The sequence below is a fragment of the Corvus cornix genome, chromosome 9 (assembly GCF_000738735.6).
Source record: "Corvus cornix cornix isolate S_Up_H32 chromosome 9, ASM73873v5, whole genome shotgun sequence".
Taxonomy (NCBI): Eukaryota; Metazoa; Chordata; class Aves; order Passeriformes; family Corvidae; genus Corvus; species Corvus cornix.
Window position 1 is genome coordinate 575,878 of NC_046339.1, and position 14,011 is coordinate 589,888.

The 14,011-nt window shown below is 47.9% G+C and overlaps 1 protein-coding gene across 9 annotated transcripts in view; it reads left to right on the top strand.

The window, feature by feature from the left end:
* Nucleotides 1–253: 253 nt before the first annotated feature.
* MBNL1 (muscleblind like splicing regulator 1) overlaps nt 254–14,011 on the top strand; it is a 74,140-nt gene continuing 60,382 nt past the window's right edge. For 4 of the 9 annotated variants that reach the window (XM_039556657.1, XM_039556660.1, XM_039556663.1 and 1 more), the window contains exon 1: nt 258–362. The gene's annotated coding sequence lies outside the window, so the exon portion shown is untranslated. Of the gene's footprint in view, nt 363–523; nt 611–14,011 lie in introns of those variants that run through there. The other 5 variants (XM_039556662.1, XM_039556664.1, XM_039556659.1 and 2 more) reach the window with 4 other exon arrangements.

Consider the following 14,011-nt stretch of genomic DNA (forward strand, 5'->3'; position numbering starts at 1 on the left):
AAGCAGGCTCCTTCTACCTGCTTTGGGAAGCAAATCTTTAGAGGATCGTGTCGTCAGGGACGGCGTTTGGGGGGTCTGGAGCAATCGCGCTGGGTGTTCTGCGGACACGGCCGGGCCGCGGGCAGCGCTGCCCGCCCCTAGGCCGCCCCTGCCGTCCCTCCCCCGGCCGCAGGCGGCGGGGCCGGGCATGTGTGCGGGCCCGGGCTCGGGCTCGGTGACTCATGAGGCGCCGGCCGCTCCGCCGCGGGGAGGATGAGGGAGGGCGGCCCCGGGGGAGGGCAGCCCGCCGCGCCGCCGCCCCGCTCCGCGCCTTCCCCTCGCTCCCGCGGTGCCCGGAGCGCGGGAGGCCGCACCGGGACTAGGTGAGCGCGGCCGGGCCGGGCTGGGCTGGGCCGGGCCGGGCCGGGCTCCCCGCGGGCCCGGGGCTGCCGGCGGGGCCGGGGCCGGGTGGCGCTTCCGGGCGGGGCGGGGGCGGCGGCGGAAGCGGGGCCGGGGCCGGCGCGGGGAGCCCGGGCCGCCGCTGCCTCCGCCCGCCGCGCCGGCGGCACCGTCAGCATGAGCCGCTGAGCCGGGCGGGCCGCGCCGGCAGGGCCCCGCCGGCAGGCCCGGGGTGAGTGCGGCGGCGAGGCCCGCGGCCGCGACACGGCCCGACGGCGGGGGGGAAGCGGGCGGCGGCCCTGCCGGGGCGGCTCCGCGGGGAAGGGGGGCTCGCTCGGCTCCGCGGGGAGGGGTGGGAGCGGTGCCGCGCTCGGCGGCCCGGGAGCAGGGGCCGGAGCGGCGGCCGGGGCGCGGCCCCGGTGCCCGTGCGTCCTTTCCCCGGCGGTAGCGCCCGGCGCGGGGGCTCCGCACGCGTGTCCCCGCCGGGAGCCCGGAGCCCGCGGGGCGAGGGGCGCTTCCGCGGCCGCTCGGGAGCGCCGGGCCGGGGGCTCGGCCGTGGGTCGGGGCTGCCCGGCCGGCTCCGCGGTGCCCCGGGCAGGCGGGTGCGGTGTCCGTAAGGGTCGGTACCGCGGTGAGGGGTCTGCAGCAGGCGGGGACCCCGGGCAGGGCCGGCGGTGCGGGTGCAGCACACGGCGGTGAGGGCGGCATCGCCCTGTGCGCGGTCAGCGCACGGCCTGGCCTCGGGAGCTGCCGCGTTATCATGGGCGAAAGAGAGCTTTTTGTTTTCTTTTTACGGAAAGTTCTTGAATTCAGAACTTTGGTTTGCGGCTGCAAACAAGTCAGTTTGTTAAGACGTTGGTATAATGGAAGAGAAAAATGCAGGAATGTTTGTGTAAAATGGTTGTCTTGGAAAATATGTGATTGTTTCTTTTAGAAAGAAATAATTTCATTTGATGATTTTTTTTGAGGTGGGTAATATATGCCCCGGAGCAAGAGAGAAGCAGGACACGGGTGACAAAGATAATGAAGTGCGGGAGAGCAGGTTCAGGGAAGGGATGTAACGGGAAAGAGAGACGGGAGTAATGAATAGTAACGGTGAATAACTTAACTGGGTTATGTCTTTTTTTGGCATTACGGAGAAAAGGTTCTAATGAAACGACAACACATTCCAAAGTGACAAGGAAATGATTTGCATAGTGAATAATTAACCGATGGCACTTGTTGCTGCAGGGGAAGTTTGGGGTGAGAGCTGAGGAGAGACTGCAGGCTCTCCTCGGGCTGGCTGCATGTGACACTGACCCTGGGCAGGCCCACTGGCATAGAACAATATTATGATAATTTAAAGTAGATAAAAGAGGAAGAAATGAAAGGCTTGGCAGCCCCATGCTCACTGCAATGGTGACAGGACTGCTGCATGTAGAAGGCAGGGATGTGCCACTGCAGGAACCAGAGGTGTTGGGAGTCTCTCTGCTTGTAGGGCACTGCAGGCTGAGCTGGAAGCACTGTCTGGGAAGTGTTCTGGGGTGCAGGGTACCCAGCAGCTCGTCTAGCAGGGACAGGGATGCTGGGTGACGCTGAGCTGAGCTTGATGGTTGCAGTGCGTGCTTCTGGAATTGAAATGTTGTGAGGCCTGTGTCTCTCTGCTTTCCTTAGCTCATGCCAGATCAGGCATAGACTGTAACACTGTAGAATGGAATTGGACTTCACTGAGTTTAAAAGGCCTGGGTTTACAAGCTCAGGGCTTCTGAGCTGCAAAACTTCTCCAGGCTTAATTAAACCAAAAGCTGTTTAAATGGAAAAGTTATGGCAGTGACTGAACAGTCTATGTTTCACGGTCTCCAGGCTTGCAAAAATTTAGAAAACTTTTTGCTCTGTGTGTTGGAGTTAATAGTAATTGTGGGGTCTGCCTGGTTTTTATGACACATAAAAGTTCAGGATGGTGCAATTGTCATTTACTTGGGCTACTGAGGAAAAATATACAGAAGCAGAATTCCTGGTCTGATATATGAGAGTGAAAGTAGTGGGGTGCGTTTATTGTCTCATTTCCTTAAAGCCATAATTGGATTAAATTTATTCTGAATGGCTGGAAGAGGCTGAGTCTGTGGAGGCTTTGTGGTACTGTGAGGCACTTGAATCAATGGGCAAAACTGGGGCATCCTGTGAGGAATCTGTAATTTCATATCAATCAGCAGCAGTGCCAGAGCTGCCCTGTGAACCCCTGGGCTGCAGTAAAGAGTATGTCCACCGTTTCTATCCATCCCCTGCTCAGTGCCAGCCTTCCCTGCACTGGGAACAGCCTGACTTTGTGTTTTCTTTTCATTTACCCACCAAATCCTCCTCTGTGCTCACTGTCTCTGGAGTGTTGGGAAGCACAGCTGTGCCATGTGCCAGGATAGGCATGAGCTCTCTGTTTTCTGGGCTGAAAGCAGACGTGGGAAATGGCCAGTTCTGGTGTATCCCACAGCTGCCTCCAGCCTGGTCCCCCCTGGATAGGTGTCTGACCACCTCCTTCACCCTTGGGGCAGGAGGTGTTAGATGGTTAGATCTGGTGGATTAGCAAGGTAATAGATAGCGTCCATCTGTAGAACTATCTACAATGAAATTTAGTGGAAGCAGGGAATTTCTCTGGTGTGTTATTATCTAATTGTGGAAGTAATCATAACTGGGAGCAGTCTTTAGTGAAATGGTTTTCTGTAGGCAGTCAGGCCAGGGAGTTGTTCTTTGGGTGCCTGGCTGTGGTCAATGTACACAGGCTGAGGGTACAGGGGGAGCTCCATGAGGGACACACAGCTCTCGGTGGTGTGCTGGGTGGGCCTATAAAAGTTTCAGTTTTGGCTGGTTTTTCTAAAAACTGGAAATGCTGTTGGTCTGTTTTGCTTTGGAAGTTCTACAGTAGAATCAGAAATAAATATTTGAATCAAGTTGCTTCAAGCCTTAAATGTAGACATTCCTGTTCAGTTGTGGAGCAAGATAAATTTTGCTTTGCATTGCTGTACCTCCTGAATTGTTCTACTGTAGTGCTTCACTAAGTCTCAGGTGCTGTTCATAATTTTTTGGTATTACTAGGTAATTACTGAGTTATCTATACTCTCCTTCCTATAGCAAAGCCAAGGATTGAATAACATTTTTAGACACATCTGTGACAAATATCACACACCGATGAGCATTTGAAAGTAGTAGGTGCTGCTGTTGCTTTCTTTTAAAACCCGTTTGGTTGGCATGGAGGTTTCTGGTGCCTTTCCAGTTTGTTTGTCTTGGGACCACTGTAAATGCTCCTTAGCAGAATTTCAAAATTTCATCTGTGGGGAAGATCCTGCTGAGGAGAATCTGTACTGCAGTCCTGCAGTCTGTCCTCCGAGGGGTCTGTGGAGGGCAGGTGAATGCCCCATTCCATGGCCTTGGTGCGATGTCCCAGCCATGTCCCTGTATCAGGTGCTGCTCTGATTTCCCTGTCCTTGGAGCCACCTGTGTTGGAAGCCTGGAGTATAACTGTGGGGTCCAGGAGATGGTGATGGATGCCAGCAAACAGCTGGGCACACATTGGCCTTTGGAAGGGTGCTGCCCCACAGGGCCAGGGTTTGGCTGCCCAGAGCAGGCAGGCTGTAAAAGCCGCGTGGTTTGGGCCTCACTGTCCAGGAGGGTTTCTGTGGCCACAGGAAGGTTCTTACATGTGTGGTGTAGATGAAGATCTCACGGCCAGCTCAGATTAAATCATAGGCTTCCCTCTCTGTTTTTATTTCCTTTGAGTACTTGTTTTATTCTGCTGCTTCAGCATCAGTGGGGAGGTGGTAGTGACACAGGGATGCCTGTAATTAGGGGGATGATCTTTAGCACCTCTTGATTCCTAAAGAGTGGATTATTTCTTCTCAGGATGATTCCTGCTCAGGAACTGGTGGATAATCTGCAAACATCACTTTTTTGACTCTGAGGAAGTCACGCATGTTGGGTTGTAAAAGGCCTTGTGGTAACTCTCCGTTACTTTGAAAGGGTTAATAGGTGTTTTCCCCAGGCATATTTTCAATGGGAATGCTGTAAATGGCGTGTTAGCTGGGCCAGCTTGTTAAGGTAAAACTGCAGGAAAAGTTCTGTTCCCATTTGTTATGATTTATGTTCATGCCAAGGATGATTTTTGCAACTGTGAGTTTATCAGCAAATTCCTGCTACTACTCCTGTCTGGAGGGAAGGGAGAAGGGGGGATCTGGCAGGGTTCAATCTCTTCTCTGGGAATTCCTACACTTCAGTGTGCCCTGCTGTGCCCAGCCCTACACGGGGGGCTCTCCTTTCCCTTGCATGACTGGTGGTCTCCACTGTTTGTGTGCCTTAGGGATTAGAGCAGTTACCTATGATTATTATTACTTTATTTAATTTTATTAACAATTATATACTGTAAACTTAGTTTCCCAAGTAATGCAGCAAAGTAAACAACATTTCTTTCCTCCTACCCCATAGTTATTTACCAAAAGCATAAACGTGTAAATATGTTTGAATGCTGTCCTCTGTGACATTTGGAGCCTGCTCTGCTGTGAATATGTGCAATTGCAATTCCATAAGTGTCAAAGAGAGTTCCCAGCAATTAACAAGGAAAGAGAAGAGACTATTAAAACCGTGTTGTAGTTGTGATGAAACTTCAATACATCCCAAGATAAGGAAATACATGGTTAATGTGCAGAGTTGCGAGGTGAAGGCTTTGTGTGGTTCCTGTGGGGACGCTGGAGCCCACTCTCCCTTCAGCAGTCTGTGCAGGGGGAATGTCCTCGTCAGTACTTTGCTCAGAGAATAAAGCCAGTGACAAGTGTTGGTTTATCCTGATCTATGCATTCAAAACCAGCAGTAAGTTCCCCTGTTCTGAAGATGCTCTGAAGTCTCTTCAACAGCTTCAGAAGCAGCGACAGGAGAGCGACAGCAGCGCTCTGAGCTGGGGCAGGTCGATGTATATGAGGTTACCTATGCCCATTGGGCAGTTTGGGGGCTGGTTTGATGTGTGCTGACCTCGGGGTGAAATCCCACTATCAGGAGAACTGCTTTTCCTAAGGGGTCAGTTAATTTTTTTAAATGTCTACTTTCTGTTAACTCCTACCCTGTGAAATAGTCCATGTTGCAGATTATATGCATGTTGTTGTTATAGAAGAGTATTTTTATCCAAAACATCTTTGTTTTATGTAGCTGGGAAGAAATAAAAGTTTGCAATAGGTATAGTCTATCCTCAGTAAAATCTAACTTGCATTCTCACAATTCAGCTTGACTAAGCTTGAATTTTTGAAGGTAAATTTGCTGTTGGTACAAATTAGCAAGAGCAGCCGCAGTGTGTAAGGTGACAGCACTTCTGTCACGAGGGTGCAAAATCCTGCAGTTTGAGTTAATTTTGGTTTGAATCTAGAGGTTGTACAGGAAAACTGAGGCAGCCAGGCCTGAGGAAAATGCAGCTGGGCCTGAGTTTTGTGTAGCCAGATAATAATTCCCATAAGGCAAGTGCATGACCAGCGTTAGCCCAGCCTGGGGCATGGGCCCGCTCAGCCTGAGTCTGTCTGTCCTTCCACACCCCCACTATCTCCTGGAGCTGCCCTGATCTGTGATAAAATGTGTGACTCCTGTGTGCTCATGGGACCTCTGCTTTGGGCTAATAGGCCAAATACTTGTTTTCACAGAAAAATATTTTGGTACATAAATATGCAAGATGTATATGAGCAGTTGAATCGAGTGAATTTCCACACGATAAAAAGCAGTAAGTACTAGACAGGTTGAAATATATTCAGTCCTTTGGTGTTTTGAGCAGAGCTTCTGCACAGCCTGCTGTGGTTAGCCTGGCTGGGTTGGACTCCCTTTATCAGTCCTTCTTGTGAATGTACAGGTGGCGGTTCCAACGTCTGCAGAGTGTCCAGGTTTTCCTGTGGGAAGCGTACCTTGCTGTCCACCCTGGGGCAGGCTGCTCTTGTAAAAGGAATTTCTTTTCCCTTATGTAACTTGTTGGTAACGTTACATCCAGAGTCGGCTCTTGCAAAAGTGCGTCAGTCTTGCTTGCAGTGGCACAGAAAAAACTTACCAGAGCGTGCACTGAATTCCCCCCTTATCTCTCTATAGCACATTTTATGTATCTTGTAGTGAGATGTTTTGTTTCTACAGTTTCAGACTCCGTGTTTCAGAAGATTAATAGACTTAGCAGCCCTGTTTGCTCAGCTTAGCAGTGATAACAATGTAATAAGTCATGAGACGGTCGCAGATCATCTGGCAAGGCAAAATATGCCTTGGACTTGAACTTGGAGCAGGTATTATTTGCAGAGAAAAGTGAAATGTTGAAAGCATTATAAATAGCGTGTCCTGACTTGGGTGGCTGTGGGTTCAGGTCTGCCTGCAGAGCCTGCCCAGGAGGCAGCTGATGGCATCTGCATTCCCCCTTCGGAGGGACCAGGGAGAGTGAGGGCAGTGTTTGTACCGTACATGGCTGGCATTTACTGCAGCACGTCCGGAGCCCTGGCTGAGCTTGGGCGCAGGCTGGAGGAGCAGGGCTGGGCCCCAGGCTCCCAAATCCTCCTGCAGCGGCTCCGCGGATTCCTGCTGCGTTGCTGCCTCCCGCGCCAGCAAGTCCAACTGCGAGCAGTGAGTAAGGACTTGGGAACCCAGAGCATTTTTGGGCTCTGGGCCCAATCCTGCTTCCAGAGAAGTTAATTGGAATTTTTTCCTTCTAAAAAAGGGAGAGCAATCAGAACTGCCCAGCTTGGCCCTGCAAGGCCTCGGCGCTTCTCTCTGTGTCATGTGTAACCCCAGGCTGCCCGGTTGCCCTGGGCGGGGATGGGCTGTGGGCAGCCAAAGCCCCCTGTGGGGTGTGCTTCTGAGGCTGCTGGAGCTGTGGCACTGCAGTGGCGTTATCTGCACTGCAGTGACAGTACCCAGCGCTCGAGGAGATAAGCTTTTCCTTTAAAAGTAAGTAAATTGCTGTGGGAGCACATGGAGTTTGCTGTGTCAGTTGGTTCTAGATGCACCCAAGGTCTCAAGCCTTTGAACTCTGCACTCCCCGGGCACCGTGAAAGAGCGAGTGGGCTGCGGAGCATGCTGCACCAGGCACGTGTGTCAGGTTTTCTGAGCAGGTTGCCAAGCTGAAGGCACAGGCACCAGGCCGGGATTGGCCATATAAAGTAGGTGTCTGGGTGTGCGCAGGCGCCGCGAGCTGCTGGCAGAGGTGCTGTGCAGGGCCACCCACCCTTCCTCTTCCTCGCCGCTCACTGGCTCTTTCAGTGCTGCCTGTGCCTCTGGCTTCCAGGGAAGGAAGGTCCCATCAGCTGCACGCGCTGATAAACACGACGGCTTTCTTGGGAGAAAAAAAACTCTCAATTTTTTCTTCTGTGACTCTCTGAAGCTTGGAATAAAAGCCGAACAAAAATGTTTATTCCAGTGTGTGGAAGAGTTTATTAGTGCCTGGGCAGCTTTCTTGACTTTGTGTGGCCACCCCTGGTTTTCAGTGAAGTCTGTTACTCTTTACCTGTAATTTTATATAGGAATCCTTCCATGCTCCGAACATAGGCACAACTTCAGTGGACTTTGAGCCTTCTTTCAAGCAGTGAAAAATCAAAGGTAGTGAGTTTGTGATCCCGATAATGTAATTATGTATGTTTCAGCTTTTTGATGTGTAGCAGTTAAAAATGTTGTTCTGGGAGTGCGGGCGCTTGCTGTGGTGCTGGAGCTTTGCAGGCTGCTGGGAAGGAAGTCTATGGGCAGATATCTTGTTTGCTGCTTATCAGCGTTTTATTGAGCTCCTGTATTTATGTGCAAATATATTCAATAAATAAATCTTAAATGATGTGATTTTTGTTGTGAAAAGTAGACACAGCTCTGTTCAATTCTTCTAATTAAATACAGCTAATGGTGGAACAGAAATAGCATTAGAACTTCTTTCACTCATTTTTCTGCATGACCGATAAAATTATTGCTTTGGATTTGTTTTGTTTCCTACAACTTCTAAGCATGCTGTCTTTAATCACCATTTTTATAAAAGCTAGTTTTTCTTAAGTCATTTCAGAAGCTGTTTTCCAAATATACCATGTTTTTTGTGTAAGGGTAGAAATTTAAACTTTCATTATTGGTGTTTTAAAGTGGCTTTTAGAAGTAGGAGGGAAAATACAAGGAAACTAGTAAACTTTTGAGGTTTTTCCAAAATGCCTTCATTGCATTCAATTTGGGTAGCTTGCACTGGTGTGAACCCAAGTAGAGGATAGGGTATTCCCTGTGAGGAATACTATGGGACAGTGTCGATGGCACCACTGCTGTCACGTGCACAGAGACCAGCCCAGCTCAGGAGCCCCTTCGTAACTTGTGCCCTGTGTGGTGGAAGCTCTCCTGGCTGAGGTCGTGTGCAGCAGAGGCTGTTCTGAACAGGGGCTGTTAGAGGGTTGTTTCTCATGGTTATTGTTAGCTGTGTACATATCATGATTCAAAATGAACAAGCATAACAGTATACTAAAGCAAATACTGATTAAAAACTTGTCTCAAAGATATTTTCCACTTCTTTCCTAAAATAAAAGTCATATAGTTTTTATTACTTCTTTTTAATACCAGTGACTAATTTGGAGCTTTTGCTTGGTATCTGGAGACACATGTATTTATTTAGTTTGCATGAGGTTGGTCACGATCCAAAATTAATCACGTCAATAAGTGTTTCTGTGCTGCTGAGCCCTGTATATGTAGGGATCTCTATTAAGTCAAGGAAAGCATCTCCTAAACTGGTTTCATTTTGCTGTGTATGGAAAAATCATTTTGTATTTAGTGGTAACAGTCATCTCTGATACCTCAGATGATGACAGAGCAGAGAGAGTTAAAAATCCCATTCTCTGTGGTTTAGATTCTTATGTAACTAATGAAATAGATTATACAGGTTCATTGTATTTTCTGAGAAGTTGTACAAGTTTTTATTATCCTGGAAGGATGTTATTATAAACATAAATTAAATGTAAGGCCAGAATGTATCAAAACATCGAAAATGCTCTATTTTGGGTCTGAGATTCCCTGAGAAAGACAGCTGTGAACAGGAATCCAGTCGGCTGTGTCTCCTGTCTCACAGCAGATGCTGGAGTGTTTTCCAGGACTGTCCTTGCCTTGTGATTCATGTTGGTGACCGGAGTCGGGCAGTGTTGTCATTGCACTGAGCTGGCAATGCCTCCCTGCTCCAGGTGTCCCCAGCATGGCAGTGCTGCCACTCTGGGATACTGGCGTGGTTTCAGAGGTGTGGGACTCCCGGCCCTTCCTGGGGATGCTGTGCCTGGCGCTGCTTGGCCATGCTGCAGAGCCAGCGTGCTGGTTTGCCCCTTCAGCAGCACTCCTTCAGTCCAAACTGAACTGCACTGATGACTCTGCTTTCCCTCATTCCTGTGTAATTTTCTGGTCCTTGGGGAGAAGCCTGTGATTGTCCCTGCATTGCCATAGCTCACCATGACTGAGCTGAAGTGACCAGTTCTAAGAGCTGCTGCGAGCAGAACTCGGTGTAACGAGTTCCTCATTAGCTGGACTCACGTCCCTTTTTGGTTGCCCTCGAGTCAGATGCAAGATGAAGCAATCCATAATTACCATAACTCCGATGGGCCTGGCTGGGAGTGTGCCTGTTACGCAGCAGGCAGAGAGCAGCAAGGTGTCCCTGTGGAATTGTGCCCCACTGTGGTCCATGTGTCCGCAGGGCCAGGAGAGCTGCTGGCACTGTCACCGGGAGCGGGACGACACACCAGCGTGGAGCAGGTGACACGAATGGCCTGTTCTATTCCTGGTAATTAGGTTCAGATTTAATCTTGCTACTTAATGTGATGTGTGCAGGGATGTGGTGGCTGCATCCAGGCTCCTGATTTGAAATTACTGTCCTAACAAAGTGGTTGTCATGTGAACAGGCAAGAACTTTGAAATCCGGAGTTTTTGCTGTGGGCAGACATGGGAGGGGTGGCCCAGCCAGGGATGAGTTAGTGAGGCCAAGGGGAGGAGCTTATTGTGTGGAGGAAATGCTACTATTCATAAATTAATAATGTTAGTAGTAACCATGAGTATGTCCTGATCCATCAGGTGCTGACTGCAGTGGTCTCAGGACTCCTTTTTCCCACTGCTTTATCCCTGCTGTCTCTGGGGAAGAAAAAAGCCACCCTTTGCACCAGGGCCACATGGCAGCTGCATTAGGAAGGGAAGTGAAAATCAATTAATAAGTGGAAGCCTGAGCAGCAATAAGGTGCTGGTCTGTTTTCCCTTGCAGTACGGGAGATGTTCAGGCATCAGACCCGCAAGAAGCCGGGGTGGGTGTCTGCTGCACCTCTCACCAGTGAGAGCTCCTCCAGGTCACTTCTCCCTGAAACCACAGGCATCAGCTGAATTTGATGTCAGAGGGAAGCAGTTCCTTCCCTTCCTGAGTCATGGATGTGGCTTTTTTTTGTAGTGGTTGTTATTACGGATGATGCTAATCATCATGTTTTATATAAATTCATACACACATGCAGTTAGAAATCACCTGTCACTATGGGAGTGTTTCTGCCTCTTTGCTACTGCTACAGGTGCCTCCCAGCTTTGAATCTCAGCTGTGGATCTCATCCTGGGCTTTCCCATATGGCTGTTCTTGGGGACAACACCCAGCACCCGTTCCCACTGAAACAGGCACGATAATGAGCATGAGAGTCATACCTACATGGTGCAGGAGAGAGTAGGGAAGGTTTTACAGGTGAAATGGTCTGTATTCGTGCACCCTGTGCTGCCCCGGGGAGACGCTGGGGTTGGGGGGCCTGGTCCTGGGCTGACCCCGCTGCTGTGGGTCATCTTGCTGCTCTCCTGCCTTGCTTGGCTTGTGTACATTTGCAGTTAATCAAACAACATGTGCAAGAGTCGGATTAATAAATAGCTTGTAGTTTTTGGAAGAGTGCATAGTTGATTTATTATGGCCTCTCAAATGTCTTTGTATAGAAACAACATGTTTAAAATTACTACTAGAACAAGAAAATAAAACTGATTTTAATAAAGCAGGTTTTGGTTTTTTCAATTCAGTTTGCTAGTTCTTGGAATTTTAAGTTAAATCACTAGATTACTGTTATTTTTAAAGATAAACAACTTCTTTTTAGACTTGCTTGGGAAATGTCACTTCTTCTATGGTTGGAATTCACCTGTGCCAGGATAATACAGAACTTCCTGTTCCTAAAATACATTATGTGAATGTTTTGGTAAAGGAATTACAGTGTAAATATGTTTTTGTTACCAGAAATAGTATTTGCAACTTCAGTGGTGGGTGGGGATGGATATGTAAATGCTTTGTAATACATAAATTGATGAAAAGTGGATTAAAGGGAGAGTAGTCCTTCCCCATTTTGTGTCCCTGGCTTAAAGTTGCAAGAACAGAGTAACAGCTTGTGTGCCACGTCTTTGTCCAGGGAGAGGGACTGGCCTGTGCCTGTTCTTGCTCTTAAATACACATCTAGCTAATGCTGGCAAACTGTGAATCCTGCGTGTCTGTGAAGTCTCAAATTTTGTAAAAGCAATTGATATATACCCCAGGTTATTAAAAAAAAAATTCAACAGGCATGTTTCTTGACTTGAAAAATGTTTAAAATTACAGCAGGAGCAGTTAATCCATAACCGACTGCTCCTTAAAGGAAAGAGGGTTTATGGAATTTGCAGTGTAACTTTCTGACTTGAAAATAGCATTACTGTAATCTAAAGTAAGAGAGGATTGGGCTGTGGGATTTGTGTGTCAGTGCCCATGTGCTGCTGGTGGGAATTGGTTTGCAGTTTGATTAGGGACGGAAATCTTGGAGCAATACCTGATTTCTGCACATGGTTGGGGCATGTAGTGTACAACATGTTGTCTCTTTTTTCATTATTTATCAAGTTTTCATGAACCGAGTACACTTGGGTGTGTTAAATTCAGATGGAATGTCACAGTTAGGTGGTTCTGCTAAAACAGTTTCAGAAACTGTGAAATAGACTCAAGATAAAACCACGTCTGATGGGGATGTGCCGGAGGAGCCACTGTAGTCAGTGGGAGGTTGCACCAGGCAAGTCTGTCAGAGCTAAAACAGTACAGAAAAAACCTTTAAAACACTATTAGTAGTACTAAAACTATGTGTATCATGCAAAATATCTGGGTCATAGAAGCAGTGTTGGCAGTTTTTTTACGAATCTGGCGTGGCACTTAGTAGTTCAAAGCTAACGTGTGCTTCTAGTTTTACCTGGCTCCAAGTCCCAAGTTGCTGGGCTGGGGAGCTGTGAAATCCAGCCCAGGGTACAGTACCCCAGCAGTCCTGTTCTATAGCTGGCTGCTCTTTGCTCCCGTCCTTGCACTCTCATTTTTTCCTGAAATACACAAAAGTACAAAATTGAAAGAGGAGTCATCTTGCTTTTCCGTGCTGTCCTATGGGAGCAGCGGGTGCAGCCCTGAGTGTGAGACAATTGGGTTCTTCAGCTGTAGTTTACTAAAGAATATTTTCCTTTATCCAATCCTGTACTGTTATGTGACAAGATACTAATTAGCTCATTGTTTCAGCTTAATTTTGTGACAGTGATATAATTATATCCCTCAATTGTGCCATGGAGTAATTGCTGTATCTCTTCCAAATTTTATAGTGAGATATGTTACTGGTAAACTTTGCGTTCAGCAGAGGTGTTTTGTAAATACTGTAAGGCAGTCAGTAATTTTGTGTTCCTTGATTTAAAAGACAGCCATTTGGCAATTTCAAGCTTTGAGACTGCCCTATCAGTGTAAATAGAATATTGATTTTATTCCATTTCCTATCTCATTAGAGTCATCGTCATGAGGATGAATTCACGTTGTGTAATTATCTGTTCTTGCTGACAGTTCTCATGTCACTGAGACTGGTGTTTTCAGCTTCCACTTTCTCTAAGCATAAAAATAGCATTTTTCCCTGCCATCTTCTCCTTCAGTGTTGGGCTTTTTGCCTGCCCAGCTTTCTATATCTTTCTTTGAGAGATGTGTGTGAAGTAAGATAGAGAAAACAGGGATGTCCAGCAAACCCAGTTACAGGAGCAGTGAAAACAATGGCTCTTTGGGAGCAATTCTCAGTGCAGGGAGACACCTTATTTTTGTGTCAAAGACTGTAACGAGGAGGAAAAATGCATCATTAACCTGTCTGTACATTTCTTTATAGCAATAAGGGGAAGTAATAGGAGTCTCTTCTGTGTCAGATTCACTTTCTTGGACATTTCCAGATAACCTTTCCATTGATTCGTGAGGCTGTTTCTTAATCATTTTCATTGACCCAGCTCAGGAGACAACGAAGTCGTCTCTGCTACCCTCCTAAGGAATGACTTCTGTCTCTTCTGAGAATCACTTTTTAATTTGCTTTCAATCCTTGTATTCCTGATATTCAGTGAAGGCAATGTTCTGCTTTGGCCAAACCAATGTTGCAATATTCCCAAGACAAGTAGCAAATGCTTCCAAATTTCAAAAGGTGAACCTTAAAACCCACCTGTGGATCAGAAGAGTCTTTAGTACTGGCTGGTCTGCTAGGTGGGGTCAAGAAACTGTCAACCCCTAAATCAATTTTAATGAAATAAAACCCAAAAAGTTCAATCCTTTTCCTGTCCTGTCCCTCTGGTTCTCCCTCTGGATTTGTTGCAGTCATTCCCATCTTACCAGAGACAGCCCAAAGGAGACATCCCATGTATCAGC